A 27,708-nucleotide genomic window follows, 5' to 3' on the forward strand; every position below is an offset into this window, starting at 1 on the left:
TGACATTGCTATAGCTTGCAATAGGTTTTGATGAAAGTGGCATAGCATGCTATATAGCCTGACTATTCCACCGTGATAATCTATTTATGGGGGTTAGGAAAACCACACAATAAATTCTGTGCATCAAACATTAGCTTGGGATGATTTTAACCATTGGTAGTTGTGAAAGCAGCTGCATCCCTTCCCTTCTAATATCAAAATATGGAAATGCTAACATATCTTTTCGGTAACACTTTATAATAACCATCATTAATAGATGGTAAATTGTTAGTTATTTAATCTTTAGTTAATTGTCATTTAACAGTTAACAGACAGTCTTTTTACCCATCTATAAACAGTATTTAACCAGAAAGAGGCAGAGGAACATGATTTTTTCATAGCTTATCTTAATGTGCTAGTGTCGTGTGATATACGGTAGTAACAGTTTACGCAAATATGACATTATTTTTATAAGTTACCAATGGACCTTGAACAGTTACTTTATTCTTAATTTTTACACTTTTACATTTTGAAGTACAGTATCAGGACAACCCACGTGTTTTACTGGTACTGTTGATTAACTATTTAACAAGGTATTATAGTCATCTGTCGCAACTTTATAATAACCTTCCAGATAATGTTTATAGACAGTTTACAAACCAACTAGTAATCCTTAAAGTGTTAGGAATATCTGGTCCGTCTATCTATGTAATGTTTATAGATGTTTAAAAAAATGGTTCCTTAAAGGTTTACAAACATTTTTTAATCATTACCCGATACCCAATATATTATATGATAGATATAATGTGTGTTACAATAAACTGTTAATTTACAGCACTATTAATAATTATTAAACATTATATAATAATGGGACCTCCCATTATTATAAAGGGGCCTCCAAGTCCATTTTGCTTGGGGCCCCCAAATTCCTTCAAACGGCCCTGAATGCATCTTCTTCTTCTTTCGTGTGTCGTCATCAAATGTCCAGCTCAGTAGAACTCAGCCACGTTCTCATCTCAGGTCCCACTATTAATGCATGTCATAGCCTATTATTAATGCAGACAAACAAACAAACAAAACAGTTTTATATGTATATATAGGATATATATATTTAAAAAAATTGGGGTTCCCTATAGCCTATAAAGAGTTTTTAAAAACATGGTTTTAAGCAAGGTGCGATTTGCCAGGGGGGACGTTATCAGTCAGACACAAATTCACGTCAAACACGTGAAAGCACCACTTGCGCGTATCGCGCCAGACGCTCAATTCGTCTCATTCGTGTGAACTGGACGCGCGAATGAGGCGAATTCGCATCTACCGCGCAGCGCTAAACGCCTCATTCGAGCCGCAGGACCTCCAGACGCACGTAAACGCGTCTTTACATTGACTTAACATTGAAATCACTCGCGCCAGACGCTCTATTCGCGTTTGGTGTAAACGCAGCATTAGTCTTCAAATGCTCCACTAGAACCCTGCAAAATAACTTGGAGAGTTTAGCCACTTGGGAAAGAGACTCTGATGTCAAGGCAAGAGTACAAATTGCAGCAGCATCCTTTAAGGTCAACACAGAGAATCAACAGAAACGCAAATGTCTTAAGAGAGAGGGTAGAGTGTAGGAAAAACAAAAAGAACTTTAGCCAAGTTAACAATTGGCGCTTTTCCATTACCAGTACCAGCTCGACTCGACTCAGCTCGTCTCGGCTCGGCTCGCGTTTCGCTCCGTTTTCCATTGCATAGTACTTCCACAATAGTACCTGGTGGTCGTCATAGCGACGCGACACACACCCGCTACCCACACACACAGGACAATGGAGGAAATCGAGTGTATGCTGTTTTACATAATATTAGTAATGGGTATATCACGCAATCTCTGGCAAAACTATTTAAAAATGCCAGGGTTATTCAGGATACTCCGTCTGGCACGTGCAATGATGGCGCAGTGAATAGTGACGATTCTCGCTGACCAATCAGCAGTCTCCCGTGTGTCACGTCACGTTTTAGTATCGCCTCAGCTCGCCTCAGCTCGCTTAGAACCTCGCTGAAGGTGATACGAAATAAAGTACCTGGAAGCAGGTACCGGTACAACTTTTACACAGTGGAAAACCAAACAAAGGCGAGCCGAGGCGAGTTGAGCCGAGCTGAGGCGAGCTGGTACTGTGTAGTGGAAAAGCGCTAAATGTTACTCAGCTTCTACTCAGTCATTAAAACTCGTGGGGCAGCTTGTTGAGGTGTTAACCATTTGGGCTGGGAGTGCTTAATTTCCCCAGTAACTTACAACAAAGATGAAAGGCTTATTTTTGTTTAATAGAACAAAAGGAAAGTGACTGTCTCAGCTTTCCTTTGGGGGACACTGGTTAAGTAGACTCACAGGCTTCATCAGTAATGGTGTTAGGTCAGACTGTAAACGTAAAATGCCCTCATGCAGTGTCCGCACTAATGAATCAAGCAAAAGTCACTTCTGTCACCTCCTCCCGTTGGGGAAATTGGTTAACGACCCTCACAGCCCCAAACATTGTTTTACAGCGTGCGCCAGTCACGAACCCATCCTCATGTATGATGTCTGCAATGACTGAAGTTGTGTTAGAGAACGAAGGAGAAATGACTCACGATTGTGTTACGCTTACATACACACCTACGAGTGAAGTAAAAGAAACTCCCTTAGAGAATTCAGAATTTGAGTTGTTTGTTGATGGTTCAGCTCAAGTAATTGAAGGTATAGCTTCAATTACTTGAGCTGAACCATCAACAAACAACTCAAATTCTGGTTATGCAGTAACTTCCACCACTGAAGTGGTAGCTTCAGGTCGCCTTTCAGATAATTTTTCAGCTCAAGCTGCAGAACTAGTAGCCTTAACTAGAGCATGCACGCTAGCTTCAGGATCGGTTTCAAATATCTTTACAGATTCCAGGTATGCTTTTGGGCTAATTCATGATTTTGGTGCCATTTGGCAAAGCAGACAGTTTCTAACTTCTTCTGGATCCCCCATTAAGCATGCTGGATTAGTGAAAGATCTAATGTTTGCCATGAAACTTCCAAAGAAATTAGCGGTGATCAAAGTGAAAGCACATCTCAAAACTAATACTACAGAAGCTAAAGGTAATGCTCTTGCTGATGTAGCGGCTAAACAGGCTTGTTCCTATGCAACTGTACAAGTGTGTTCAGGTAGTACAGCACAGAAGACAATTCTGCCTCCTGAATCAATCATTGATCTGTACAAAGACGTTCCTCTATATGAAGCATGGACATGGTTATACAAAGGAGCCACCATGGATTCTTCCGGCTGCTGGACCAAAGGCGGAAAGGCGGTCCAGCAACGATGAATCACAGGTTCTCAAATCAATGGTGGAATCCAAAATTCAGAAACGTAGCCACTGAAACAGTCAAGAGATGTGTTATGTCAGAAAAATAATGATGTGCCAACAGTAACTACAGCAGCAACACATACCCCAGCTCCACCAGGACCATTTCTTCACCTGCAAGTTGATTACATATCGTTGCCTCGTTGTAAGGAAAAAAAAAAATGACGTGTTGGTAGTAATAGACAAGTTCTCAAGATGGGTAGAAGCTTATCCAAGAGGGCGTGCTACAGCTGCTCATACTGCTAAATGTCTTGTCACTGATTTCATTCCCAGATGGGGATTACCAGATTACATATGCCCATATAGGCCACAAGCATCAGGACCGGTTGAACGATCGAACAGAACAATCAAAACCAGGCTAAGCAAAATGCATCAGGAAGGAGTACTATGGGTTGAAGTGCTGCCAGCAGTACAGGACTGAGCCATCATGAGATTATTACTGGATGCCCAATGCAGATGCCAGGTGTGATTGATCTTAGAAATGCTGATGTACACATTGCTTTATTAGATGCCCTGGTCGCTTACTTTGAAAACCTCACAAAGGCAGTACAGAGTGCCAAAGAGAGAGTTGAGTTGTGTTGGCAGACTCCACCAGAAGGTGGACACACAATCATCCCAGGTCAATGGGTCATGATAAAGTCATTCAGAAACAAGCCATTAGAGCCTAAGTGGCACGAACCACATCAAGTGATGTTGGTTACAGCAGCTGCAGTGTTGTGTCATGGAAGGAAAACTTGTACTCATGTGTCACACTGTTAAGTTGTTCCCCCACCTGCAGGGATAGGATAGGAGACGGACCAGTGAGGAGCCCAGGGAAGAACCGAATGCAACAGGCTCCCTCATATGCCTTCCCCATCCACTAGTCCATCCTTTCCTCACTGTTATTTAGGTGTCACAGGAATTTCTATTAAGAAATAGGGAAATAAGGAACAACAATAGCAGACTCGGAAAATGATACAACCCTAGTGTTTGAACAAATACTGCTCTATCTGTCTTTTGTTTTCTTTCTTACTCTGTGCAGATACCACTTGATGGCTGTCCCGAGACCCATATGCACCGACCTCCTCACCTGCGTATGAAGCCACAACCTTCCAGAAAACAACTAGACCCACTGCCGAGCCAACTATCACTCAAGAAAAATAAAAGAAAGAGAAAAAAAAACAATGCAGAGACTCACATACGGGAACTTCAGTCATCCATCAACACGATCAAGATTGCCGTAATAGTAACCATCATGGACATCGCTCAAAGTGTAGACTTCAGAAACAACATATTCTTAGAGCTGATGAATATGTCAAAGATCGCCTTGTTTGCTGGAAAGAACGTTGCATGCCACACCCGCCTTCAGCGCCTACCACAAACAAAGAGGATGGCTGCAATCCAGGACTCACTTGTGCACAAAAATGGTGCCCAAGAACTCTCGGAGCATTAAAATCGTCTTATGGTGTCATGTAGGCCCTTGATCAAGTCAGAAGCTTATCGAATTCTGTACAGAAATTGGTCAATGATACGGTTTTGGCCCTGGGTAACATTACAGACACTCTCGCTTCGCACAAGATAATGATCTTACAGAACAGAGTGGCCTTGGATTACATTCTTGCAACACAGGGTGGAGCCTGCACCATTATCGGCCCTGAGAGCTGCACCGGGTTAATGGATCCAACCGAGAATTTGAACAAAATCCAACAAGACATTATTGATCTTTCAGCAAAATTACACCATATGACTGAAGATAATTCTTCATGGTTCGGAAACTTGTTAGGTAAACCCTGGCTGTGGATCAAGAAAATAGCATTTCTGCTGTTGTTTCTCCTACTGGCGTACTATCTATGCATCCACAGTAGCAAGTGTTTCATTCAACAAATGACTCACGCCTCTCACGAGAAAATGACAGTTCCAACCAGAAAAGACTATTACCCATAAGAACTTCCCGGACCCTAATTGCATGGCTTTTTTTTTTTCTGTGTCAGCATGCAATTACAGAAAATCAACACAGAGCATGTACTATGTGCCTGTAACAATCACAGGTTACAAGAATTAACTTTTAAGTGTCTAAATTTGTATTTTGCGAGTTATTAGAACTCTCAAAGGGGGAACTGTAGTGTTACAAATGTATTAAAGGTTTAATTTAGGTTCCAATACAATAGTATATAAACTGAGAAAGTTTAGTAGACTGAATTTAGCATTTGAGTTGTTTGTATCAGCGGTTAAACAGTTTCCAGCAAGAGATTCCTACCAGTCCTGTTCTCTCTATTGTAAGTTAAATGAGTCAGATTACTGAGACTCCCACCCTTTGTCTTTTAACCCTCTGGGGACAAAAAACGCGCCGGCGCGTTTGCCTCGTTTTTTTTCACATAGCAGCAAAATAGTCTTAAAATACTCCCGTCATTTTTTGTCATACAGGCTTAAGAAATATGAAAAAAATAAACTGTTGAATGTCTTTTTTATGGGTTCACTTAAAATCGAAATAAAACATTGTGCTTTTTTAAAATAAATAAAGTAAACAGGTTGTGCTTTCTGCCTCTCCATCTCCGTGCATTTTTTTCAAGACTACGTCTCTAAACTTAAACAAAACTCAGTGAATACTATTCACTCAGACATGCGCTATATATCTCTATCATAATTTAAGTGAATATTTAATATTTGCTTTGTTCTAATCGCCATATGAAATGGTGTCTGTAAACCGCAAAAGACTGTTTAAATTTGAATCACGTTTCTGTGTTTGAATGAATGAACGGCACAGATGCATGCTGTTGTTTACTACAGCTCACACGTGTCTGTGTGTGAACTATCTATATTGCCTACTGAGATGAGTAAAAATCGACTGAATACGTTGAAATAAAATGTCTTTGTATAAGCAACATATTAAACGGCAAATTAACATGTATGCCCTAATATATATTATAAAAGACGATATGTTACAGACGAAATATGAAAGACAATATTTCGTTTTGGATAGATTATAAAGTTTTTACTGCCACATCAAAACCTAATTTACAAGGTGCAAACAAAATCTTAAAAGGTCAATATAAGCCTTCTCTTTAAATTATTTTTGTGTTTTATTAGTGACAAATTTGGGGAGAGGATAGCCTACATATTCCAAAACTTTCTGCAAATACGAATGAGAATTAACTGCACAATTACTAGAAATGTTTACCTTGGATATTATACAATTTGCAAGCATACAAAGTTTGTGGGAAAAATACACTTTTTTTCAAGATGTTTCAACTCTGAACCAATTCTGTAGTATATATATATATATATATATGTGTGTGTGTGTGTGTGTGTGTGTGTGTGTGTGTGTGTGTGTGTGTGTGTGTGTGTGTGTGTTGTCTTTGCATTCTTTCTTGTGGCTCAGTGACACCTGAATGAAAGGCTCATTAGTATGCAGCATTAGCAGGTCTTTGTCTTCTCTCAGGTGTGAATTAGGACATTATTCATGACCTTGTTTGATTATTCATGGCCACCTGCATATTGCCTTTCCGAACAAAAAGTGTTTAACAAAATCTAAATCAATCTATTTTTTAATGTGAACGATTAGCCCGGATGATTTTCAGATCATTTTGAAGTAAAAACTCTAGGCGATAACATCCATTAGTCAAAAGTATTGTGGGAATATGTGAAGTTGGTCGTATGTGGTCTTATATCAGAAAATTTAAGTTAGAGTTTTATGAATAACCATGCATAAATAATATTCTCTCAAAAATGCAAACATGTACATACATGTTGCTCACATATTATGATAGCCATGCTCGTGCTAAATAGAGTGTAATTACACCTTTGCCATTAATATGTATATAAAGCAACTGAAAAAAATACAAATATCAGGGCATGTCAAAACACCTTGGTCCCCAGAGGGTTAATGGCTCTTGGAGCCCCTGGCCCAGTCGTTGACTAGTTAGACTGATTGGATTAGCAATGCATTGGAATGACACTGTTATCTTGATGAGATCGGGAAAGCTCTGTAAACGAGCTGACTCATATACTGCAATTACATGCTACCTTTCTGTAGATACCTCCCCCTTGTAATGTATATAAACTACAATGAATACGGTTTTAGACTAGACTTGAGTTGGATGACTACAGCAACGCACAACGAAGTCCTCAATAAAATAATCAATTCTGCTTAAAAGATATCCCAACGTCTCCTGGTCTCTCGCATGTCTGATATGTGTGTGTGTTGTCTTTGCATTCTTTCTTGTGGCTCAGTGACACCTGAATGAAAGGCTCATTAGTATGCCGCATTAGCATACAGGTCTTTGTCTTCTCAGGTGTGAATTAGGACATTATTCATGACCTTGTTGGATAATTCCCGGCCACCTGCATATTGCCTTTACGAACAAAAAGTGTCTTACAAAATTTAAATCAATCTATTTTTTAATGTGAACGATTATCCCGGATGATTTTCAGATAATTTTGAAGTACAAACTCTAGGCGATAACATCCATTTGTCAAAAGTATTGTGGGAATATGTGAAGTTGGTCGTATGTGGTCTTATATCAGAAAATTTAAGTTTGAGTTTTTTGAATAACCATGCATAAATAATATTCTCTCAAAAATGCAAACATGTACATACATGTTGCTCACATATTATGATAGCCATGCTCGTGCTAAATAGAGTGTAATTACACCTTTGCCATTAATATGTATATAAAGCAACTGAAAAAAATACAAATATCAGGGCATGTCAAAACACCTTGGTCCCCAGAGGGTTAATGGCTCTTGGAGCCCCTGGCCCAGTCGTTGACTAGTTAGACTGATTTGATTAGCAATGCATTTGAATGACAGAAGCGTTTCCATTACAGATTTGCGCAAATGTTTTGCGCTATTATCTAAATACCCATAAAAAACTATTGCGAAATGACGGCTTTTCCATTAACCGATGTTATGCAACTAAAACGTCCTTTTTTCTCTCGTGATAAGTCATTCCAAAAATCACGGCAACGGACGTTGGTTTATATAATCTCACAGCCACCGTATTAGACATTATTATTATTAATGGAAGGAGACGTACGTGTTATCCACGCATTAATGGCAGGGAAAGACCCTTATACTCCGAACGATATATGAGGAGTTTCTGTGTGTTTCGCCCTCATTTCTGCTCTGAGGTTTTGATTGTGGCATTTCTTTGAGGTTTAGAATCCAGTATTCCTGTAGGCTAATTATTGTTTCTTTTATGAATTTAATAAAGAACTCTGTCTCCTATTCCAAACGATCCATGTAGGCTACTTTTGTGTCCATTTGTTTTTCCTTTTTAAACACGTAATTGAAAAACGAAAAATTAACGGTTGTCTTTTTAAAACGCAAAGGTGAACACCATAATTTTAATTTGAACTGGCTACACCAACTGCTGCGCCAAAAAGTAAATATCGACGAATTTTCAGATTTTTGTTTAATGACTTTTTTCCCCTTTATTAAACAAGTAAAATATTCACAAATTAATATGGAAAACATGTTGATTTTACTGGTTTTCTAAGGCCAAATTAGAACCTGGAATTGACATTTTCCCGCAGTGCTTAATGAGAAGAGCCATTAATATTATTAAACTATTGTTTTCTAACTCGGCTAAAAACATCTCCATCTCCGCTGTTAAGCAGATGCGCTTTTAGAGAGAAATGCACCTTTCATACGGATTACTTAATCAAAACAAAATGTATTAGCTTTCGATTCGAATTTGTTCGTTTTAAAGTGGACATTTCAAGCTTTAGCCTATAGGCTATATTTTGTTTCAGTTCTTGCGCTCCAGTTCTCGGAGATCATGAAAACGCGCCTGATTGTTTTATTTTATTTTACAAAAGCACAACGTTTTCTTGTTATTGTTTACACAAATAAAAGTAGTTACAAATAATGTATTATTATTTTCTGTATGACCAGAAATTATAGAGTATATTAAGTTGTTTCACTGTTAATAGGAAAATGCAAGTGTTCACGCCCGCGCCTCCGTGCCATATAGTGCGCGCTCCACACTCCACACAAACCCTTGGATATGCATCAAAATCTTGTGTTTATTTGTGATAATCTTAGCCCTGTATTATTATTGTCTAACCCGTATTATGAATGACATTTGACGAATTGCTTTCTTCCTTTTTTGGATAAAAGCGTCTTCTAAATATGTAGCCTAAATGTTATAATAATGATGATAATTATTTTTATTTGCGTACACGGACCCCAAACACACCACGTCTTCTAAGTCAGGTGACTGTAAATGCGCAAAAACTGTTTCCATTGCAGTTTTGCGAAATATTGCTTTTTCGAATTGCCTGAAAAACCACCTCATGCGGGCGTAAAAACTTTTTTGCGATAAACAAGAGTTTTTGCGAAATTGACATGTTTCCATTGTGCGTATTTTCAATTCGCAATTTCAATTTGCGCAATTTGAAGGGTAATGGAAACGCGGCTACTGTTATCTTGATGAGATCAGGAAAGCTCTGTAAACGAGCTGACTCATATACTGCAATTACATGCTACCTTTCTGTAGATCCCTCCCCCTTGTAATGTATATAAACTACAATGAATACGGTTTTAGACTAGACTTGAGTTGGATGACTAAAGCAACGCAAAACGAAGTCCTCAATAAAATAATCAATTCTGCTTGAAAGATATCCCAACGTCTCCTGGTCTCTGCTTCGAAGGAAAAGTGCAGTGTCATGCAGAAAACAATAAATAAATACTTCTCATTCATTGCATCTTTTTTTATCTTTCAAAACCCTTTCATGGACACAAAAATATATTACATGTTTTACCACTCTGGAACCAAGAGCCTGTACCATGAAGGTAGCTGAACAAACTCTGGGTTACAGGATTAGTTTTGAGTTGACAAAACCAAACCGATGCAATCAGGCTTAATTGGTACCATGACGCAGCTCATCAACTTTCTCTGTCAACTCGGGCTTTGATCTTAAGCTATGATTACTCCACGAGCGCGTGCACATACCAAAGTGACGTTGGCATATATTTTTCCACGGAGGAGCAAGAGATAATCATTCAGAATTACGATGAATTTAAATATGTATTACAAGCTTGAAACAATACAGTCTCTGCTGCCAAAGCAAGAGAAGACTGTTGGAGAAAGATTGCTGATTGCGTTAATGTGTACTAAGTTAAACAAATATGTTCTATATTCATGTAAAATTATGTATGTATTAATGTATGTGTGTGTGAAATATAGCCTATATTTTTATAATATATAAAAAGTGTGCATGTATATACTAATAAAGATTAATATTTATTGATTTTTAGATGCAACCCCAACTCCAAACGTTCTTGGCAGCAGATACAGACAAAACATAAAAATACAATTCAAAGTGGTGAGTATTTACACACAACCTTTTATTATTTTTGTAAACATTTGATCACAAACACTTGTTTGAGGCAAACCAGAAAAAAAAGAGTGAAATTCAGAAAACCGGTGGAGGGCCACTCTTCCAGAATACACTGAGTTGGCTCTGAGTAGCAATAAGGGACGGCCGATTATGGATGGGATTACAGGTGCTGTACAATCTGACCCTGGTGCTGGCTCTTCTAAGCAAGAAACACTAGGTATGTGTGCGATATTACTTTTTTAAGTTTTAAATATGGCTGACTGTATGTTCTGCAGTAGAGGGAAATGCAGTGTCCCTGTTGAAGCCAGCACACATGCACACAGTCTCCCACACAGAGGTCAGTATGCAGCAGACAGAACACCAGAAACATAACCTACTTTATAACAGTTATGCTTTATATTGGCCTACTTTTATTTATTAGGGTGGAGGAAATGATGAAGACACTCTGTCTGTGTTCTGAGACAGTTGCTGAGGTGAATGCACTGGGCTTTTTATTAAGGCAAACATTTGAATGTGTGGCATAAAACAGGGACTGGCCCTTACACATCTCTTTTATTGTAGGATTTTTCACAACCTGTCCCAGAAACTGAAGCCTCTACCTCAATAGGCTTCAGAAGAAATGTGAACAAGGTAAGGATTTAAAACCCTTGACATAAATTACAGTCCTGTGTTTGTAGGAAGTCAAGGAACTTTTTGTGATTTGATTAGCCTCCAGAAAACTTGTAATGATCATGTTTGTGGTGGAATTATGCTTCAGGCGGAAACAAACTCAGTCAGGGCCCTTTACAGAAGGAGCCTATATATTGGTAGACTGTTCACTAAAAGAGCCTATAGAGACTGCACACTAAAGGAGCCTGACTGTGAGCTGAAGAGGCTCCACATAAAAAAAAGAAAGAAAGAAAAAGGGAGATCAAACAGCTGGATAAACCTGATCTCATTATGTGAACTTATTTAACCAAGTAACACTTCAGCATGAATATTTATTAATGCAACTTTCTCTTGCTCTCTTTCTCCCACCCCATCCCACAAAAACAATAAAACAGTTTGAGACCTATCTGCAGTTTCAATGTGCTTGTATTAAGTGTAATATTGTATGGTGATTGCATCTACATCTGCACCAGCTGGGTGGTCAAGTGTGATCAGGTCAGTTTCATCTGGGAGAAACTGGTTTTGTGGTGGTTCTCACTCCTTTCTAATGGTGGCTATATTGTGCAGAATGGCACATGCAGCCACTATCTGTGATGCCCGCAGTAATTCGCAGTAATTAAGTAATTCTTAAGCGCCGAAGACAGTTGAAACGTGCCTTTAGGATGCCAAAGGTCATCTCTAACTTCACTCTGGTTTTACTGAGGGCCACATTGAAGCGGTTCTGTGGTCCTGTCTGAGGTTCATGATAGGGTGTTATTGTGTAGGTTGGAAATTAACAGTGTTTTGTACTGTACCAAATTTAACTTGCTTTCCTCAAAGTGCTGACACAGACTCACAGAAAGTAGATAATTGTTATATCTGTTAAAATAAACACATGACCAATTCGGTTTTTTATATTAATTTGCAAGTACAGATAGTGTGCAGGAGTTCCTTGTTTGCAGAATGTCAATCTATAAAATTGCAAGCCCTTAAATAACAATGCATTCAAATGCAAGCACGGTATGTGCACTATAGCTTTAAGAACGCCATGTTTCCAAGAACTAGATAGACCAAACTGTCCGATAACGCTGAAGTGACTTAACTGAATGGTGACTGTTAACGGTCTTTTTTAGAGCTGTGCCACAGCAGAAATTATTCCGTTTGCAATTGCACCATGAATTGTTAATTCCTATCACCACAAGCTGCTTGAATCTGTGCTGCATAGTGCTAGAAGACAAGCGTGCGCAACGCGATCAGTTGCCAATGACAACAGATAGTCACGCACAGTCAATATGATCGCATAAGTCTAGCAAGAGCATTTTAATGAAAACGACTAAGTTAGATAAACCCAAGTGCCACATGGACAGCATTAGCACAAGCATGTTGCCAATACACATAGCTTTTAGCAATGAATATTAAAAAGGAACTTAGCTCTGTGAAGACTTTCAGAAATTAATGGAGAATGAATCGTCGAGTCCAATAATGCAGCGATGCGAGCAGCAATGCAGACTGAGGTCACTTCCAAATCAGGCAGCTTACAATCAATGCAGCGAATCTCATGTTTAAGTTCAAGAATTTAAATTAATCTGAGGTGAAATATTTGTGGGGAACGAATCATCTCGCTAAATTAACGATTTTACGATTCCTTGTGAGATGATGTGGTTTGCCTGCTGAATTTCGCCATTTAATTTGCTCCTGAGAAACGCGATAGCTGCTGATAATACTGAAGGAGTTATGTATATGGTGATAGGCGTCGTATTCCTATAGGTAGATGTGGATCAGCTGATGCGAGCTTGACTAACATGACCTGCCAGAACTAACGCTACGCTTGATTTATAGGGAACAATACTAGTCAAGAGACAATGGGAACATAAGGGCTATTTATACACAAAGACTAATGACTTAAGACACACCTGGAAGCAATGAACAGGCCATGGCTGCATTCCAAACCGCATATTCCCTACTATTTAGTATGGGAAAAAGAGTAGGCGAGCGAAAAAGTATGTATGAATCCAAACGAGTAGGCGAGAATTACCTGGGTGACGTACTAATTATCGCGAGATTCGGACTTAAGTGCGTTCCAATATGCCTACTTTCCTACTATATAGTAGGCGAAAACAGTACGTGAAGGAAGCAGTACGTTCGAAACATCAGTATTCATAAAAGAGTAGGCGAGAAGTTCCCGGATGGCTTACTGCTTCCAGCCAGATTTTTGAGTGCTCAACCGGTGGATACTCTTCTATCCCAGGAGGCCACGCGAGGGGATACGTCATTATCAAACATCACGGAGATCAGCGACGCGCGGGGTTTCAAATGTGAGTAAACACGGTTCCTTGTGTTAAAATTGCATGTGTTAAACTACTATAGAGTAAACGTTTTAACTGTTGAAGGTGTAAAGGAGTTAGACAGTATAGTATGATTGTGATTTGGCTGTAAAAACACGTTTTATTATGTATAACGTTAGCTCTAGCTGACAGGAGCTCCAGTAAGGACACGTAAGTTACGTCTCTAACGTGGATTTACATAAACCATAAACATCTTAAAGACGCTTATTTTAAACGTCTATTTACATCTGACAGGAACATCTTTTATAAGTATTGCAGAAGAGCACATCACAACATGAAATATACATCTGAGTGATATGTGTGCAATTATGTAGAACATATCTATAAAGTAACTAAACATAAGTTATCTATTTTATTTGTCCATTAGTACTGTTGATAAATTGAGGAACATGTAAGTTGGATAAAAAGTTAAAACAACCTCAACATGTAAATGTAGTGTTGAGCTCATAAATCACAGAGGTTATGTGAATCTTGTCTGGATGTTACAGGGACAGATGAACAGATGTGTGTTTATCCAGTGGAGAGAGGCTCATGAAGCTGAAGGCTGTCATCAAAGGCTTTGAGTGAGTATACTACAGAAATTAATAATAATTTAAATATTAAGTTGTAGTTTATTTTAATTATTGTAATTTCAAACAGAGCTATTACAGCACCTTTCTGATTCTTGATTTCTGTGCATTTGCTGCACAGCTGTTGTGGTGGAGCAGGACCTGCAAGGAAAGATGATGGCGGCATTTGTGGAAAAAAAGCGTTCTTGTCTGCTAAATAATACTGAAATCAAATGACATTGTGCTGTTAAAACTACTGCTTTTGTGTTATGTTTGTGCATTTTTGTAGGATCTGAAATGTCAGCAGACTGGTGTGAGCACTGAGGATGAGGAGCACAGAGCTGAATCCTGGAGATCGTGCCATGGACGAGACCCTCCATCACTCCACCGGCCCTTATTGCCTCAGATTGTGAAGCACAACACATCACGCAACAACCTCCGGCACTCCGGCACGGCTCACCTCCGGCGGTCCGCTGGTTCATCAGAATAAAGCCGCAGAATGGGAACCGCTGTGTTGAGATGGCAGTAGATGTGGTTCAGTGCCTGTAGCCTATATACATGATTGTAGTTTGAATAAAGCTTTGTTTCATGTGTTGACTTGCATTTGTTTACTGTGTGATGGTGACTTTCATTCATTCATTTACTCTTTTATTAATATTTATCATTGTTGTCAGTAAATAATATATCATTATTTAATTAATTGTTTGAATGAAAATGTAGATATGTTCACAATATACACATCTAGAGTGTATTCATGCATAGCTATGTCATATGACATACATTACATTTTGTTTGTTTTATTGATTTTTTTTTCAGTAAAAAGTAATATAATTAAGTATCGGTCAGTATTTGTCACGGTAAGCCACTTTTGCTTGTGGATGAAAATGTTTGGATATAAAATAAAGAAATTAACAACATATTCAAGAGATGACAATTTTGGGATTTCGTAATAAAAATAAATAATATCGTTAAGGATAAAACGGTGGGTCACATAAGTAGGGTTAAATATAAGAACTTAAATCAACCCTAAATCTATTCTCAAAATAAATGGCCAGCAGTTTCTTTAAAAAGACCATAAAATGAGCAAGTTTAATCAATATCAAGATATTTACAGATAGATGAATTAAACGTGTCGTTCAAATCTTTTAAGTTGTTGCACTTGTGATAACGCGTCGTAGGTCACATGATAACGTCAACATGGCAGATGTCCGGTTCGCATTCATACTTAACGAGATTTGGCTATAAAGTACCTACTCTTTTAGCGCTCGTTAAGTAAGTACTTATTGAAATTAAGTACCTACTCATTGAGTATGCGGTTTGGAATGCAGCCTTCGTTTCTGTTTTAACCCTGAAATGGCACACCTGATTCAATTAATTATAGGCTTAATGGGTAGTTATCAGAGTGGGAATTAGTCAATTAATCAATTAGTCAACTACTCATTAAGCCTTTTAATTAATTGAATCAGGTGTGCCATTTAAGGGTTAAAACAGAAACATGGCCTGCAGGAGAGGTTGAGAACCACTTGTGTAGACTTTTTATATATATATATATATATATATATATATATATATATATATATATATATATATATATATATATATATATATATATATACACAAAATGATGTGAAAATCATCCTTCCCACTCATTTACATAAAACATTATATTGCTATATCACTGGTCACGTTTTTTGAACGTTTTACCCCTAAGTGAAGAATGAAAAAGAACTTTGCCATGAGTATATCGGGGCCTTAAGCCTTAGGCCTAACCTCAAGATGGGTGCAGGGCAGAAACTGGCAGTGGACTATTCTAAAGTCTTGTCCTTCCCACGCTTGTTGAGGTCTCCGTTAGTTGTCCTAGAATCCTTATCTGATGGTCTTGGACATTTGTTTGTGAATGCAATAGCAAGCAGAACAGCTGTTGTAGAGTACATTTGGTCATTTTTCTGTGCAGATGAAAAACAGTGATGTGACGGCAGTTTCAACGCTGTTTACATAATTGAAAATAAGCTTAGAACCGTGGTTCTCAACCGGGTGGCCGCGGCGACTAATTTAAATATATTCCCATAATTTATTAATTTTATAATTAATACATTATTATTATTTTTTAAATAACATGCTAAAATTCTAAAAAAGTAATGGTAACACTTTAGTTTAGGGTCCAATTCTCACTATTAACTAGTTGCTTATTAGCAAGTATATTACTAGGATATTGGCTGTTTATTAGTACTTACAGTATAAAGCATATAATAATGCCTTATTCTGTATGACCATATTCTACATCCCTGATCGTACCCAATACCTAAACTTAACAACTACCTTACTAACAATTAATCAGCAGTAATTATGAGTTTATTGAGGCAAAAGTCGTAGTTAATAGTTAGTCATTAGTGACAATTGGACCCTAATCTAAAGTGTGACCAAAATAATTATTTACAATTTCTTTGTGAAACCCTGCCGAACATAATGTGTGTCGCTGATCTATCAGTCATTTCACCACAGCCTCGGCAAACAACATGGAAAATTTGTATCTTGTATCCAACTAACTGTCAGCCGATAAACATCAAACTCTCAAACAAAAGTTGATGATAGAAATATTGAAAAGCAAAATAATTGGCTTGTACACCGACTGAAATAAAACATGTGTTGTGGTTAAGAAGCTCCTTGTAGTTGAGAAAACTTCCAAACAGAAATAAACGCACAATATAGGGGAAACTTAAAAATAATTTAACAAGTTTGGACACCGCTTTCAAATGACACAGTCAAGTTGCATCCCATGCATGTTTGAAAACGTCAAAGAACAGTGTGCTGTGTGCAAATGACTATCCAGATAGATTAGTCAACAGACATTTAAAAAATGTCTCTATGAATGGATTTAGGAAGAACAAGAGGACTTTTTGTTTTGTGATAAGCTACACCACTACAACTGCAAAGGATATTTTTGGAGTGATGGATCATGGACTTTTTATGATACCAAAGGAAATAAACTGGGCCACTCTGGTGTAGTCGAGCAGATAAAAGCTTTTGCCACACTAAGTTGCTTCAACACTGTTTTTTAATTTAAGATGTACTTAATAATATAAACTTAATTAAATTCTACAACAGGCTACAATGATTGTTAACTTTGTTGAAGCTAGAGAGAGAAACAAACTCTAGGTTATTCACAGCCTTCTGTGAAGAGGTGGGTGCTGAAAGTTACTTATAGTCAGTGTTGGGAGTAACGCATTACAAAAGTAATTAATGACTGTAATGCATTGCTTTTTGCTGTAACGCGGTAATGTAAGGCATTACAGGGGGAAAAAATATAATATTTTACTCGGTACATATGTCAGTAACGCGCGTTACAATGCATGTTAGTTAACCCGGAATAAAGTGGTAGTTTTTTTTTCTTCATACAAATTCGCCAAAATCACCGCGAGATCAGCAGAGGAAAAACGTCTGCGCATTGCGCGCAAAATGTTTCACTTCCTGTAGTCAGACAGAGCAGAGATGAGTGAGCCTGCAGCTGATCTAACATCGCCGGATAGTACATTCTCCAGATGGGCATATGCCCATTACTTTAAGTTTGTGAAAAATAAGGATATGAAGAACATCGTAGTCATATGCACTTTGTGTGTTACACCTAAAGAACTGTCAACTTCCCGAAATAGCACCAGGAATTTAACCAAACACTTACAGAGGTGCCACAGTCACGTGAAGTTAGCAGCAAAACGGAAGAACGCAGAGGATGACAGTGGCGATAACACGACGATGAAGCAGCTAAAATTAACGTTCTCCCGATCTGAGATACTACTTCAGCCTCAAGAGGTGAGGAGACTTGTGGCGGAGTATGTTGTTGAAGATATGCTGCCGGATTCATGAGCTACATTTAGATTGCCAAATCCATATATGCAGTCATTTTGGTGAGAGTAACTTAAAAGTAATGCAATAGTAGTGCAATGCCTTACATTTTAAATACAGTAATATTGTAATGTAACGAATTACTTTGAAATGACAGTAACAAGTAATAAATAACGCATTACAGTTTTGAAGTAACTTGCCCAACACTGCTTATAGTTTGTAGAATGCCTAGAATTTCTAGCATAAAAAAAAAAGATCCCCATCTGACCCTTATTCAAACACACCATGTATCGTGAATGGCTTACTATCATCTGTAAGAGGTCTGTGATTGATAGTCGATGTTTTCTTTTTTCAGCAAATCATCCAAATATTATGTCTCCCATCTTTCCTCTTTCATCTGACTGTGATCAAGGCTGTTGAACACCCCCAGGAACATCATCAAAATGTTCCCCTGGCCTGGGAAAAGACAAGGTGCCTCATTCATGAAACACAGAGATCAATTTGCACTCCCTAAAAATGTTCTTAAAAGGATTCAATTTATCTGCATTGTTAGAGGATTTGAAAGCACAACAAAAGAAAATGTCATGAAAATAAATCGTTTTACAGATCGAACTGACTGAATTATGGATTCGAAAAACACATTTGCAGCCATTGCATGGTTTCCAAAAACCATGAAAAAAATATGTCTATGGACAGTCATTACTATGAATCCTCATATTCTGGCTGTCCTACAGTAGAAATACGAACTAGCTCCAGGAGTGGAGCAGATCAATGGAACAAATTTCATTAAATGGGTTTCCTCTGAAGTTTTTTTTTGTTTTTGTTTTTTACTGTTTTGATTGTCTCCTCTACACTTGAATACTGTCTTTTTCTCATATTTCTTTTGAACAAACACTTGTCATGATTAAAGTATTACTATTGTAAAGGTCTTAGCAGTCAATAATTTGTTGCATATAATTTCACCCTATTTAGTGTGGAGAAATGGAAATGGAAGCCAAATGGAATATAAATTAAAAGCTTTGATCAACTGTTTGCAGATTTATGTATCAGAAACTTCCATATAGTCAAAAATCATTTAACAAGATTGGACACCAATTTCTGAGTCCTGACTATAATAACAGAGTGGTAATGTAAGGTACTTTTGTTCAGCCTAAAACAATTTTGCAATTTTTTAGGGACCCATGTTTAAATCATCATGAGAATTTTAAGAGAGAGCATAAGGAATATGAGGTTATTTATGACAAAATATGACAGAGTAGTCCATATTGTTTCTATTAGTTTTCTACTTATCAGGGGCCAAGCACAGAAGGTGCATAGCCCCTATTGTAATTGTTGGTTTTCATATTAGGGTCCAAGCACTGAAGGTGTGTATTCTCTATTGTATCTGTTGGTTTCTTTTTTTATTCATCTTTATTATTATTCTTCCATAACAGCTGTTTATGGCAGCCATATGAACAATACATATGACAATTATGAAATTTAGCAGGTGATCTTGAATCTGACCAACTTTGGGGGTCTCTAGGTCAAACTCAATAGCGCCACCACCAGTTCAAAATGTAACTTTCATTTCACTTTTAAATCCTAAAAGAAAAATTGTACTCCCCTCTGATCACATTCAATATCTTATATTACGATTTCACTACTCTGCCTTCATAATTTGTCAGATTCTTAGTTGTTCAAAAGTTATGATAATGTGAAGTTAACATTGTTGACCCAAAATTAGAGTATGCTATATCTTGGCTAGGGTTGGGAATTGTAAAAAAAAAATCCTGTTCCGATTCCGGTTTCTATTAAAATGATTATACAAATAATAAAAAAAGATAGTGGTAAGGAATAGGGTTGGGTGTCATTTGAATTGTATCGATTCTGATTCTTATCAATTACTAATTTTGATTCCAATAAGATAAAAAAAAAAAAAAATTATCATTCACATTTATTTTAAGTCTAATTGTTTCTGGTTCCTGTCTGCCTCGCTGCTGAGTGGTTTCTGTAGCTTTATTGTTAATCTCTGTTAACTATAATTCATTGTTGTTTATATTGCTAAAAATAACTTACTCATCACCATATATCTGATATTGTCTAATATTGGATATCACATTAATCTGACATCGCTAGCTTTTAATCTAGTTGCTATCGCTAGCACAACGTGTTAGCATTCCGCTAGGCTGTCTTTTTTTCTCTCGCTCTCTCCTTTTTTAGGAGTCCATCAAACAACTGTGGTAAGTCGGGATAATTCAACAAACATGGTGAGTCATGGCTTCTTCTCCTGTTATTGTCACTTGCACTGCCTACCACATGTTTAACGTAGCCTTCTCTGTCAGAAATGATTTCACAAGTGATAAATACAGGGAAATCGTCAGCCTGACAGAGAAAATTTCAGAACTAGAGACACGCATCAAAACTTTAATCAAGGATAGTAAAAATAAAAGGGCTCTAGATACTGCTTTGGATGCGACTAGCCTAGCGAGCCCCGTATATTGTTCGGTTGCAGAGTCCCTGCTGCAGGGCAACTGAGTGACTGTGAGATGGCATCGTCGGGACAAAAATCTGCTGTTGTGTTCCGATAAGAACATCAAACACGTTCTCCCCACTCAGTGACACTGAGAAACCATTTGAAAGTTCCCTAGTTATTGGCAATTCTATTGTACGGAATATGAAAATAGAGACACCAGCCACTATAGTCACATGTTACAAGTCACAAGATTATTATTCATGTTGGCACTAATAATATCCGACTTCACCAGTCAGAGATTACTAAAAATAACATTAAAGAGGTGTGTGAACTTGCAAGTACGATGTCAGACACTGTAATATCCTCTGGCCCCCTCCTGTTCGCAGGAGTGATGAGATACATAGCAGACTGTCGTCACTCAATGGCTGGCTGTAGAAGTAGTGTCCTCAGTATAACATTGGGTTCATAGACAATTGAAAAAGTTTTTGGGGCAGACCTGACCTGTTGAAAAGAGATGGTATTCATCCCTCCTGGGGTGGTGTCGCTCTTATCTCTAGTAATATGGGTTTAGAGTTGAAACTTGACTAACTGCGGCCCAGGTCAGGAAGCAGACATTCTGGCAAAAAAAAAACGATCATCTGCTAGTCACCTTATCACATAGTTAATAGTTAATAAAAGTCAGATAAATACCAACACATAGAGACACTTTTACTTAGATGTGTCTGTTCTCAACCCAAACCCATTTAAGGGTAAAAATGTAATTGATGTTCAACAAATAAAACACAAATATAATACAGATGAACAAATGAAGTTTGCTGAATATTAGATATTTTTGTACAAAAGCACTTTTTGTTAATGATATGATCACAGTCAGATGATAACCTAGATGCGCTGTGTTTGACAGAAACCTGGCTAAAGACGATTACAATACTTCAAATGAGACTACCCCTTATAAACAAGCCTCATCTGAAAGGCTGAAATGAGTGTTGCTGTAATTTAGTTAGCTGTAATAAGTATTATTTCCAGTATTACTCAGAGGTCTAGTTTCAAGTAAAATACTTTTGAAGTAATGGTGCTTTATGTAATGTTATCCACTGTAAGGGAAAAATCCCATTTGAGATCTGTGCTGGCTACTGTATACAGGACCAGGTCACCAGGGCACCATACAGAAAATGAGTACTGCAGACAAAGACTTAATTGTTGGTGATTTTGTAGACAATGAAAAAGACGCATTGGGATTGGCATTTACAGACATTCTAAATTCTATTGGAGTTAGACAACACGTGTCAAGACTGCAGCAGAGCGATGATATCAAAAAATAAAGCTTCACCTTCAGATGTTTCGAAACAGTACATCAGTAATGATTTTATTAATTTATTAACTTGCCAGATTGATACTATTAGAGAAGAGACCTCGCGCGGTCTCTTGCTCTCTCTCTCTCCCTCTCTGCCGTGCACGCGCTACGCAGTTTGGAGCACAGTCTCTATCTCGCGGGCGCGCTCGCTCTATATTCCGGGAGATTTTAACTAATGCGGGAAAATATTGTACAGTAGCCTATCAGATAAGGTCAGGCTTGCCGAAGTGCGTTTAATTTAGGCTATTTATTTATTTTTGTCCCTGTGCGCCGATCGGAGACGGAGTTCACTGCTGATATTCTGAGGTAAGAGCTTTCTAGTATTGCGCCTGTCATCAGCAGCGCCTTGCATCGCCCAATCAGCGGATAGCGGGCGGGAGCGGTTTTGAAAATTGGTCAAAAACCTTGGTGCGGATGGATGGCGGACGGATGATGAGTTTTGTGATGCGGTTGCGGTTGAAATAATAGCCCATCCGCACATCTCTACTAGGCTGGCTTGAGGGTGAGTAAATGGGGCATTTTTCATTTTAAAGTGAGCTACTCCTTTAATATTCAACAGCATTATTGATCTGTACTGATGCTGTTGTATGAGAACTGAACTGAGCTGTAATATGACATATTTTTTGCAGAACTGCTTTATAAGATTTGCTGAATTTCAGGCTTAGAAAATCATGTTTTTGAGCTTCTATTTTAGCTTGTAGCGACCTTTTCAGTTGCTCACGTTCGATGTAACGTCGACGTGACAACGTAATTGGGATCACTTCAGGGAGCCCTATCATTTTCGTGTGTCTACAGAACGAGCCAATGAAGGTTGGCATGCGTGAATCGCGTCACACGCCCCACCCCGCAGCGCGGGTATAGACAGGAAACGGGCAGACGCACACATTGTCTTTCACTTCGGAGCCGAGCTTCTGTTTAACTTCACGAGTGCTGCAGGAAGAGACTGTGCTGCTGGAATTGAGAGAAGAACTCTGTGAATATGACTATGGCAGCATTACGATAAAGACTAGCTTACCTCAAGGGAGGTGCAGTCCCCTCGCCTATCCCCCGATCTAGCGTCTATTATGGACCTCAGAATAGACCTATTTCTGTGAATGGCCAGGGTGATCTAAGGATCACTGTGAGGGCTTTCCTGCTGAGACAATCTCCATGGGTCCCTCACGCCTCACAAGCGCTGCCGCCGTTGGAGCCCCCAAAGGAGCGTGCTGGTCCTTCTCATGGACGACCAGCCGTGTCCTTTGGGGCTCTGCCTGACGATCAGATGTCGATCACAGCATTAGAGGGGGAGCTTCAGTCCTCTGGAGATGAGGATTCGGCTGCGCTGCCCCCTTCGTGGAGTGTAGCGTTGCCCGAGTCCGATCCAAAATGATTTCCCGGGCCGCCGAGAAGGTCGGGCTTGCGTGGACCCCTCCACCCGAACCTTCCTCATTGGACGATTGGTTTCTCGGGATGGGCCGTGCTGGTTCTCAGCACGCCGTCCCGGTACCATTCTTTCCGGAAGTGCAGGAGGAAGCTCACTAGGACGTGGACGGCACCATATAGTGTCAGAAGCCGTCCTAGTAGCTCCTCCCATAGTAGAGTCCCATAGTTGCTCCCATGTGCTAGCCTGGTGTTCGCATTCTCAACTACCTTGACGACTGGCTCATTCTGACACAGTCGAGAGAGCAGTTGTGCGAACACGGGGACATGGTGCTCAGTCACCTCAGCCAACTAGGGCTTCGAGTCAACTGGAAAAAGAAAAAAACTCATCCCCGGGCAGAGGATCTCTTTTCCTGGTATGGAGCTGGACTCAATCAACATGACAGCGTGCCTCACCGAGGCCCACGTCCAGTCAATGTTGAACTGCATGAGCACGCTCAGACAAAGAACAGCGGCACTGCACTGTCGCCAAACTCTCAGCTTGAGCTGGGCCGCTTCAAAACGCTGCTACTAGGCAAGCATGTATTGGTCCGTACGGACAGCACTGCGACCATTGCGTACATCAACCGCTAGGGTGGTCTACGCTCCCGCCGCATGTCACAACTCGTCCGCCATCTCCTCCTTTGGAGTCAGAAGCATCTGAGGTCGCTTCGTGCCGTTTTTATTCCTGGCCTGCTCAACCGTGCAGCCAACGATCTCCCAGGGCAGCAGGCGCTACTGGGAGAATAGCGTCTCCATCCCCAGGTGGTCCAGCTGATTTTCAGGCACTTCGGGACCGCACAGGTAGATCTGTTTGCCGCCCTGGACATGTCTCACTGCCAGTTGTTCTATTCCCTGACCAAGGGGACCCTCGGCACGGATACTCTGGCACACAGCTGGCCCCGGGGCGTACGCAAGTACGCGTTTCCCCCAGTGAGCCTTCTTGCACAGACCTTGTGCAAAGTCTGGGAGGACGAGGAGCAGGTCTTGCTAGTTGCACCATATTGGCCCAACCGGACCTGGTTCCCGGAACTGGTGCTCTTCGCGACAGCCCCTCCCTGGCCCATTCCTCTGAGAGAGGACCTGCTCTCTTAGAGACGGGTCACCCTATGGCACCTGTGTCCGGACCTCTGGAAACTTCATGTCTGGTCCCTGGACTGCATACATTTTCGGTCGACAAATCGTGCCTCCGGATACGTGCCCAAGGTTCCCACCACTCCCTTCTGGGACCAGATGGTGAACCTGCAAGCGATACCTTCGGAGGAGGCAGACCCAGCCCTGGCTTTTCTCCAGGGAAAATGTACCCGACGGGCCGGGCCGGGTTCGGACAGATATTTAGAAATGATGTTCGGGTTCGGGTCGGGCTCGGTCACATCAGCGCGATAAGGCATTGAACATTTTAAATTTAAAACAGCTTATTATGTAGGTAGCCGATGTGCCTGATGCTTTCACTTGATGCAAACGTTTGTTTTTGTGATTAAAATACATGTAAAATATTACCATAACATCCGTCTTCCTGTGTGCGGACATTTGTTTATGTAGCCGTGACAACAAAACACGTGCATAATGTGCGCGTGCCAGGTGTTAAGAGCGCTTGTTGCTCCGCGCGCTGATGTGCTTGTCCTGTTGACATTTCCGATTGCCTTCCTACAGTTGCTTAATAAAAGTGGGCTTTCCACACAAACAAACGTACAATTGTCATTAGTATGAGAAAAAAATGGGATTTTAACTGCCGGTCTTGGGTCGGGCTCGAACATAAATATCTCTATGCCTGTCGGGCTCGGGTCGGGTTCGGTTACTGCTCTGTCGGACGCGGGCCAGGCTCGGACTGAAAAATTCGGCCCGATCCGCACTCTAGTCCATATGTGTATTCTCCACATGTTACCTCCCTTCGGGCAGGATGTGGCTTCCGCAGCGTCCCTCTCCCCCGGAAAGGCACGCTTTCCCAGTGTTATCCAAGAGTTCCACTGTGTGAGGTATAACGGAACAGCAGTTGAACTCCCTCTACGCAGGTCTTCCGCCCCAGCCAGTTGGGGGTCTGAGAGTCTTGCCAATGGCGCCACCAGGGGATGGCCAGGGGTGGCCACCTCACTGGCCAGTATAAATTTAGTAGCATCAATTTTAGTAGCATCAATTATGCATTTCATGCCCTAATGCACAGCCAGGCAGGCAAGCCGCTCTAGACCTTCGATCGCACAGTAGCCCGCCCCGCTCCTCCGTACATGCCTGCTGTTGCGTGCTCAGACAGCAACAGCTCAGCGCATGCTCGTCGGTCAACAATTTCAAAAGAAGTTAAGAAAAAAGACGAAGACTACCGGTAAGTAAACAAGTCAAAAATATTCTTTAGTAAAAGAAGACGGGGAATTATGTGTATTTTTTGTGCTTTATGTGCTTTTTAAGTGCCAAATGGTTACAGTTTTATCTGGAATGCGAAACAAATTTCTCTTTCGGTCTTTTCATGATTGGATAGATATCCGATCAGAGAAAACGCAAGAAGTGACCAGGTACACATGAACATGGTTTCCACAATGCATCAGTCATTTTAATGCGTGTGGAATGTTTAATAAGGACTCTATACTGAATACCTCAGAAATGTATTGGATTGACTATGTACAGCAGTACAAGCTGTAAGCTGTCAGTCAGTAACTTGTGTGCACGTGATGCACAGTGATCGCACCAATGGTTTGTCAGACCTGCACGCTCTAATTCTAACACTTTAATAGTATGTATAACTCCTACCTTAATATAACAAGCTGTGTTACTATGATGAAGGATTTCCTCAAAATGTAGATCTGTATACAGGTACGAGGTACTTTATCTGAATGAAATCCCCCTCTCGCTTTTGTTCGCGTGCCAGTGATTAACCCTCAGCGTGCCATAGGTTGCCTACCCCTGACCTAGAATATCAAAATCGACCGCTGGCGGTAGATCCTTTTCCTATTTAGCACCAAAACTTTGGAACAGTTTTCCTTGTCCGGGAAGCAGACACACTCTGTCAGTTCAGCTAGATTAAAGACACATCTCTTTGACCTACTGTAGCATTCACATAATACATTATAGACTTCTATAATTCAATGTTAGGCTGCATAGATTAGGTCAGCCGGAACTGGGAACACTTCCCATAAATCCTGATGTACTCGTTACGTCATAAGAAGAATGGCATCTACGCTAATTTAAGTGTCTTTGTTTATCCCGAGGTTTTCCCGCAGCCTGCCGGATTCAGGCCGTATCCAGATCTGATGAAGGACCTTCGCAGATAAAGCGTTTCGCATATCTACCCCGAAGTGATAAAATTCTGTCTAAAAATGTTTAAGGCCAGACTAGTAGTTTGTTAAGGCTTGGTTTGTAGGGAATTACAAACCTGCGCACATATATTTAAATGCGCATATTTATAGAATGAATTCTTAATGCGCACGTGAGCGCCATCAGCGTTTTTCACAGGTTTGCGTTTTAAGTCTGTGTAGAGAGAACGGTGTCGTCTTAGCGGTCTCTAATTTAATAACTAATGGTCTTTGCGACGGAAGTGAATCAATCAAAACTAACTTTAGCTGGAAAATATCTTTATTCAAGAACCGCTATGAAGCCAAAACAATCTCTGTTACCTTAAATTATCACTGTAAAGCTGCTTTGAAACAATCTACATTGTTAAAAGCCCTATATAAATTAAGATGACTTGACTTGACTATAAATACATAGAGAGGCTTTCTGATTCCCATTGTTTTTTTATAGACATTATTTCTTTATTTTATTTATTTTAAAAAAATGTATTTAGATATATATTTAGACATTCAAAAAGACTACTTTTTAATATTTTAAGATATTTTTGTTAGATAAGTATCAGGTTTTGCATTAGGATTACAATCAAACAAAAACATTTGGTTAGAAAGATGCAATGCAAGCATTTTTGTTACTCTGTATTTGAGAATTTTAAAAATCTAACAAAATAAGGGATGGATAGTGAAAATTCAAAACACTTATACAGACATTTTGCAATTAATTGGTATTTTATTTAGTTTAACCCCTTAAGCCCTGAAGGCATTTTTAGAGTTGTTTTGTCTGAGTGACACACACAAAAGTAAAGACTCATAACTCCAAAACTATAACCAGGAGAGTCAAAAGGTAGGTATCGTAACACTTCGAAAATATTAAAGACCCACTCCGATGAAAATCATGTTTTTCTAGGTGTTAACATGTTCTTGTGGCATTTTTCTGATGTTAGAGGACATATCTTGAGAAAAATAAGCTCAAAGTTGTATTTCTGAGTATTTCTACATTCAAATGGCTGCGAATCAGTAGCAGACGCTAAAATGCCGGCTAAAATAGACTGGAGTTGTGACGTAGTAACCCCACTGGGCGGGGCCACAAGCTCATACTCAAATTGGAACACTTACTGTAACAAATAAGTCACTTTTCACCGTCTATCAATCGTCAAAACTAAAGTTTGGAGAACACAGACTGATCCCGTCAGTAATTACATCATTAC

The 27,708-nt window shown here is 39.6% G+C and overlaps 1 protein-coding gene and 1 long non-coding RNA gene across 3 annotated transcripts in view; one reads left to right on the forward strand and one right to left on the reverse strand.

Annotated features, from left to right (window-relative positions):
* col25a1 (collagen type XXV alpha 1 chain) overlaps positions 1-27,708 on the reverse strand; it is a 421,615-nt gene that overhangs the window by 315,434 nt on the left and 78,473 nt on the right. The window lies entirely within an intron of this gene.
* LOC306991721 lies at positions 10,999-14,754 on the forward strand. Of its 2 annotated transcripts, none has more exons than XR_013796154.1 (3): positions 10,999-13,603; positions 14,122-14,196; positions 14,324-14,754. It is a non-coding gene; the product is annotated as an uncharacterized lncRNA (long non-coding RNA). The 2 variants fall into 2 exon arrangements; XR_013796155.1 differs by having other exon boundaries at positions 13,292-13,603; positions 14,471-14,754.

The sequence above is a fragment of the Phoxinus phoxinus genome (genome assembly GCF_949152265.1).
Source record: "Phoxinus phoxinus genome assembly, chromosome: 2".
NCBI classification, from domain to species: Eukaryota; Metazoa; Chordata; class Actinopteri; order Cypriniformes; family Leuciscidae; genus Phoxinus; species Phoxinus phoxinus.